The sequence below is a fragment of the Harpia harpyja genome, chromosome 7 (assembly GCF_026419915.1).
Source record: "Harpia harpyja isolate bHarHar1 chromosome 7, bHarHar1 primary haplotype, whole genome shotgun sequence".
NCBI classification, from domain to species: domain Eukaryota; kingdom Metazoa; phylum Chordata; class Aves; order Accipitriformes; family Accipitridae; genus Harpia; species Harpia harpyja.
Genome location: NC_068946.1, coordinates 8,731,883 through 8,738,928, shown reverse-complemented (window position 1 = coordinate 8,738,928; position 7,046 = coordinate 8,731,883).

The window sequence follows — 7,046 nt, the reverse complement described above, 5'->3', positions numbered from 1 at the left end:
TGAGGCCAAATATTTGCCAAGTTGGTGTGTGAACCTGATGCGTTTCCCCTCTGAGGATGGGCAGTGTCAGACCCTGCTGGGAACGCGAGTGTGTGACACCGGAGCTGTGCCGTGCAATGACTGTGATTTATTTATCGATCACCCTGAATCAGAAAGGAAGAAATTGGTGGAGCGTTTGAACAGCCACATGAATCAAAGTGTGTCAGGGCAGGGAAATCTGTTTGGGGAGCTTGAATCTTTTGGCTGAAAGTTGGAAAACTGGCTGGAGGGAATGGGAATGGTGAACATGTGGGTAGAGGAGAGATGAGAAAGTCTCTCCCCTCCTTATTTGAGCCTTTTGTGTTAAATGTTCTAGGGTGGCGAGAACTTGCCCTGTTAGTGTCCTACAAATGTCAGGAAGGGAGTATTCAGAGGTTTTAGGCATGTTTTCAGAATTGCCCAAAAGCTCTGAAAAGATGGGTTTGCAGCATGGCTACCTTTGCATTTTCTGAAGCTAGATCAGTTAAACTTCGTGTGGAGAGCTGTGAGCAGTTTATGTGCAAGACCTTGAGGCCTCCTGCTGTGAGTGTGTCACCTTGAGGTTCAGCTTCCCACAAATGTCACTGCAAGGAGCATATCTGACACCAGTCTTGGACCAAATCTACTTCCTCTGCTCCCCTTGTGCTGTTTGCCACGTGCTACTTGCTTACCTGCACCTGTACCAAGATGTGGTTGCTTTTCAGTCACCTTCTAGATCAGCACAGGTCTGCAGGCAGTTGTGGCTCCTTGGGATGCGGCCAGTGTTCCTGGAAGATCTTTGCAACACATCTTCTCCTGAAGGGTGTTAAAATACAAAAAACTGTAAACGTGAAACAAAAAAGCGATAATTAACAGAGGTTCCTGTGGGAAGGTGGTTTGTGGGAGCCTTTTTATGTGAGTGAGGAGAGGTGAGCTGTGGTCACTCCTACCTAACATTACAGCAAAGCCTAAGCAGGGAGGACAGCAGATTACTACCAAGAATACTAAAGGTTTTGAGTATGTTGGGGTTTTTTTCTCCCAGTCTTGGTCCCGTAAGGCATTTAAATACATCTTCTGGGCAGGCTTGTGAACATGGCAGGGAGTTAATGTAGCTCGGCAGGAAAGAGCACATTAGAAGCCATTTCCACTGCTGGGAGCCCTTCTTGTGCTGAGGCTGTGCACACTATCAAAGGCATGGGCAAGGAGGAGCAGATGCATCACTTACGTCCCTGTTTCTCTTTATTGCTGAAAATGTCCCCAAACCTGAAGCAGTCAAACAGAAAATTTCCAGGCCAGGTGTGGGCCTAAGGCTGGTTTCTTTCTAGGAAAGTGTTTTCAGAAATGGATCAGCAATTTCTGTTAACAAGGTCAGGGAATACACTGATACCAGACGTTGCGCTTTGTCTGCTTGTGTTTAACACGTTCAGATTTTAACATTTTCTTAAGAAGCCTCGGGTCCACAGCAGACCTTGGTGTGTGGAAAAATCTTTTGCCCAGGATCAACCCTCCCTGGTACGGGAGCTGATAGCCAAAGAGGCCATGCGGCAGGAGAGGCTCGGGAGAAGGGATTCCTCTGCAGAGATGGTTTTTAGGGTGCCCAAGGCAGGTTTAAGCCAGTAGTAACTTACACTGGCTATTGCTGCATTCCTGTGACCCACAGAGCTTTTGGTTCCAACCAGATAGACCGTTTTTTCTGATAAAGGAAAAACAAGGCCTCTAAAAAGTCCCATTAACTCACTGAGCATCCTGAAAACGTTTAAAACCAATTGCAGATGTCTGCGTCTCGTTGCCAAAAGGGTGGCTGTGATTGTTCCTGCTGCGTTTCCTTCCGGCATGAGTCGTTTTTACAGATGAAGGGACCTGGAGCTGGTTGCCTTGTCAGAAGCGTTCACTGCAGAGCAGAGAAGCTGTTACAGCCATGCCCCTGGCGCTGCTCCCTTGATCAGTTTCACAGATGTAAGAGGGTTTAGTTTTGGGGGCAGTAAGCTCAAAATCAGACACACACACACACACGCACCCCGAATCCTTTTATGCCCTTAGATCCAAGACCTCAGGCCTTGAGGCACTGAACTGCCTTTAGGCGAGTTGGCTGCAGGTCGGTATGTGACGGTGGCAAGATGCTGTGTGGTAGGAGTTGGGTCAGGACTGCTGTGCGCTGTGTGGGGATGAAGCCATCGGGAGATGTTCAGGCTAGCAAGTGCTCTGAGCTCCCACTTCATGCAGTTGGTCTGGCAGGGAGAGCTTGGCCTTTCTGCTCTTAGGAAGATGTTGGCCCTTTGCTCCTACCTGATCCTAGGCCAGCTGAGCGGCAGCTCCAGGCAAGCAGCATTAGCAGGAGCGTGAGCTCTTCACATGCCGATTTCTTTTACTAAAGCACCAACCTGGAGGCTTACACGAGACTGCAAGTTTTGATAGAAACTCCCAAGCAAGGGTTTGATGTGGCCTGGGGGCCACGTGCAAGCTGCAACAACCATAGGATGGAACCTGGGGGTGAGGATGCGTCAGCCCAGAGGGTCCTGCTTGGCTGCCCATCTCCTAGCCCAGCTCTGTGGACAGATAACCTGCGAGGAGCTGTTGCAGGAAAATCACAGTGATGGGCAAGCAACCGCAGCAAGAGATTGATTAACCCACTTGGCTTCCAGCAGCATGACTAAATCCCTGCTGATACCCAAGGAAACTTAAAGTTGTCTACCCTTGTATTTTCCAAGGGGCTCTGCTTGCTACCTTTGGTAACCATCATGGAACTGTGGTTTGCTGAAATAACTCCTGCTTATTTAAATGCTGCTGTAGGGGTGCCCAACGGTCATCTGTGGAAAGCTTTGGTCACGTGGCACCGGTTTCTCTTCCTTGTTTCCAGCTGCTAAATTGCACTGAAACAGCAACAGAAATAAAACCAGCTCCTGCTCCATTCAGTACTTTGCAAAGGGGAATTTGTCCAAGTGTGCAGTTGCTGTCCCAGCTGCAGGGATGGTTGTGCTATGATTGCAAATTGGAAAGGGGAGAGGAGGCTTGGGGAAGGCAATTGGTGCTTTCAGTTAGGAAATCTTTGTATTACTGAGCAAGCAGAGAGAACAGTAAAGCCTGGCTCTTTGGTTGTCCATGCGCTCTGGCATGCTTGGTTGTCCTGTTGCAGCCCCCTGCAAGGGTTAATAGCAGATGTCACGAAGCAGAGTTTTACTAAGCTTGTGGGGTACAGACCATTAGTGAACGTGGAGCTGAGCACTATTAGAAGTGATTTATCACAGCGTTGCAGAGAACAGCTGGAAGGGAGCTGAAAAGATCTTCTCGGCAGATGCAGGTTGTACCTTCAGGTCTCACCCATGAAGGAAAATCGGTCATTTCAGTGTTGTGGAATAAGCTGTTCTGAAATAATGCCTGCTGTAAATGCTCTGTGCCATTCAAGACAGCCTAAAGCGAATAATCTGTCAGTCCCAACCGCCTCCCCTTCATCTGTGAGTGTGCTGGGGAGCAGCGTACTTCACCAAAAGCAGCTGGCCTGAGAAGGGAGTGGGCACTCGGCCTCTTCAGCACTCTGCAGGGTTGCGGCACCACCACTGCATGAGTTTACGGTGATGGGCACAGCGCACAGCTCTGTTCTCCTGCTGCACAGCCCTGCTTTGGGTGTTTTCCCATGATGATCAAACACAAGGAATTTCACACACCTTCTCTGCAAAACGGGAGTTGAGTGTTTTACCCATCCTCCAAGGAAACACATCTGACTCTTCAGGCCTCCTCCAACATCACAAGGTGGATATTTTGAGCAGGAGCCTGAGCTGTGGCTGACACATCTCAAAGCAAAGCCAGTCAACAAGATTTCCCATGGAGAGACGAGCAAGCCAGCAGTAGAGCTGACCGTACACTTCAAGCAAGAGCCATCGCCAAAAATGCTTTAAATTCCTGCTCAACCCAAAGGTTTTCTGTCTTCCCAGCAAGGCTCACTGGCATGGCGCTGCTCTCCTACAGCTGCAGGACCAGCACAGAGGCCAGACTCGTCAGGCTGCTGAATGCGCGGGCATGCTGCTGATTGCAGGGGCGTACAGTGCACGTGCAGCCAAAAATGAGCTTTTGCAGCTGCAAAAGCATCCCACCTGGGAGGTGTTACTGACAATAAGTTATTACCTGCCCAGGTGAGGGGAGTGGCCGCTGCATGCTCCGTGCTGCAGCCTGCTGCTTACCACTTTTAATCTGAAACGATGTTTGGCTCAGAGGGCGAAGGAATTTAGCAAATTCTGACTGCCGGGTGTTAACTGTGGGGACACATGGCTTTGGGAGAGGTGTGTTGTCGCAGTGTGAAACACTGAGCTGGTGGACTTCAGCTTCTCCTTGCTTAGGGCAGCCTTCATTTCCACTCACCTGCTTTGGGTAAAATAAATCACTACTGTAATGCTGAAAGTGCTATGGAAAAAAAATCACAACTTCCAGCCACTGGTCTCCCAGTGACAATAGCATCTTCCTCGTTAGCAATAAAGATCTATTTCAAATTAGAGTGTCTCTAGAAAAGCAGCAGCCTGTAGAGGCTGCTTAGTCCACATTGCCCTGCTCCAAATTTCTGTCAGCTCCAGTGGCATCTCTGTCATATGTTTGCTCCGGAACAGGGCAAATTTTGATATGTTTAAGTGTATTTTTATTCACTTGCTAGGAACTGATATAAAAATGGGTTTTATAGTGCACAGATGACCAGAATACCCCTTGGAAAAGGGGAAATGGTTCGAAAAGATAAACCTAACTGGGTTAGCCTTAAGGGTAGGTGTTAGAGGGACAGCAACAGAGATCAGCTGGGAGGTTGGTGTAGGCTGACACTTGGGAAAAGTACAGAGAACAAATTATTAGGAAGCTAATAAAGACATCAGAGGTGATGTCTGGAAGGCCACAAAGTAGCAGGGAATATGCATTTTTTGTGTTGAAAGCAGAAAGGTGATTTTTGCACAGAATTACAGGAACTACAGGGCTGACAGCAAGACTGTGCTGCTGAAAAAAGGTAAGTATGAATTGGAAGAGAATTGTAAGTTTTTCTGGTGATCTTTAGACATGTACCTTTGGTAAAGTGAACCAGCAACAAAGCGGAAAATTGTGGTTAAAGGACATCACCTCATCGCTTCTAAAAGTCCATATTTCTACTGGAGATGTAAAAGGGAAAAAAATCCAGAAGTAAAAAGCAGCTCAAGCGTAAAGACAAGGATTGTGTGTGGGACTGCGGGAAGCATGACACCACTGCCTAACAGATGAGTGCTTCATCACACAATACTTCTGTGTGCTGCAGGTGAAAGGTTTGTGTGTGGCTCTAGAAGTCGCAGGTGAGAGACCCATGTTAATTAGATGTTTTGATTCTGTGATGGTGACAGGATAGTTCTACTCGGCACCACTGCCCATGCAAATCCACCAGGTCAAGCTGAAAACAGCAGTGACTGTCCCCTCACACCAGGCACGCCACCAGCTGAATGGAAACTTCAAGGCAGAAGAGCAAGGGTCCTGCTCGAGCGATCCCATCAAACCAAAATAACCCCCCTCACATACACATTCAGGGATAACCAGATCTAAAGGTAAGAAGCTTCTCAGGGAATACTTGATTTGTTTTTCAAAGCACAAGAGGCTGAAGAAGCAGCAGCAGAATACAAAGATTTAGGGAGGAAAGAGCGAGGCGAGGGGAAGGAGCTCCCCAGCCTGCTGGCGATTAGACATGGGATGAAATGGAAACAGGCTCAAATTGTCCCAGAGCCAGGTGGACTGTGGGCCAAAAATTTATAAAAGTCTTTATAAAAACAAATGCAAAAGTTGAGGTAAAAATGGAAAAGGAAAAAAACTCGCCAAAAACTTGGGGTGAACAACACCAGAGGCAAGGCCTAAATATAATTAGAGCTGAAGTTTGGAGCTGCAGGCCAATATTAAAACAGAATTTGGTGACAAAGATGCTGCGCTCGCTCAGCCAGCAGGATCAAGAACATACCGGCAGAAGCTGATTTCAGTGTATAACATGCACAGTGTGACAAAGGTAATAAAAAAAGGTAATAATACTCTTGTGTTTTGTACCATATGTGTCAGGTAGCTGTTAAGCAGCACAGAAGCAGTGCTTATTAAATAAAGTGTTTACTTTAAGTAAAAAATGTGGTGAAATGGTAAAAGAGCAGTTGGTGTAGGGTGAGAAAGTTAACAAAGTAGCTCCTGGAATGGAGTTTCTGTGACCAGATGTATTTAAAACAGAAGCACAACAGGTTTCATGTTTCTAAGAAGAACACGTGGCATTGCTCTGGATACAGGGTGGAAACAGTAAATCTCCTGACATGCAAATTTTACAGCTACTCCTTGGAAACAGTAGCAATATGTCTACATGATCTGGTTTAAACTGCAAGCTGCACTGTACAGTTAAAACCCAAAGCTGTAGGCAATTTTGTAAAAGCACTAGGGCTGCAGACAGTTGTAATCAAATTGAATTATTTTAGGGGGGAAAAAAATCCACAAACCAGTTGGAATCCTTCTAGTACAAGGCACCTGGGAGGGCAGGAAAGGTACTGAAAATGTTTAGTATTTATTAAAAGTGCTTAATACTTATTAAAAGTCTTTGATGATGATGATAGTGCTCTACATAATCACAGGTCGACTCTGACAGCATCCCCCCACTGAAGAAAGATTCCCTGGCAATGAATTTCCCTGTCCTGCACTGTTCTGTCCTCCTGTGCAGGGTCACAGGTTCCCACAGCTTCACTCCTGTCACTGTCACGCACAGTGTGCAGCACTGAGGGAACAGGGAGGGGGACACTCCTGCCCAAAAAAGGGGCAGAGGAGATGGAGCAGTAGGTTTTGATCCTGCTGCAGGATACAGCTACCTTCCCCAGGTGTGGTATTTTCACAAGAGCCTACCGTGGTCAGGCAGGCATGTGGCTGTTAAGGAATGTGTAGGGCCCGCAGCTCCCCTCTGGGGTGGATTTCGAGATAAAAAACAGGGAAGGAGACAACAAAAGCTTTTCTCCTCGTCTGCTTGCGTCTCAGTGTAGCTCTGTGGCTCAGCCAACGCAGGTGCTGGCGTTTTGCACAAAGGCTTGCAGTGAGCAAGG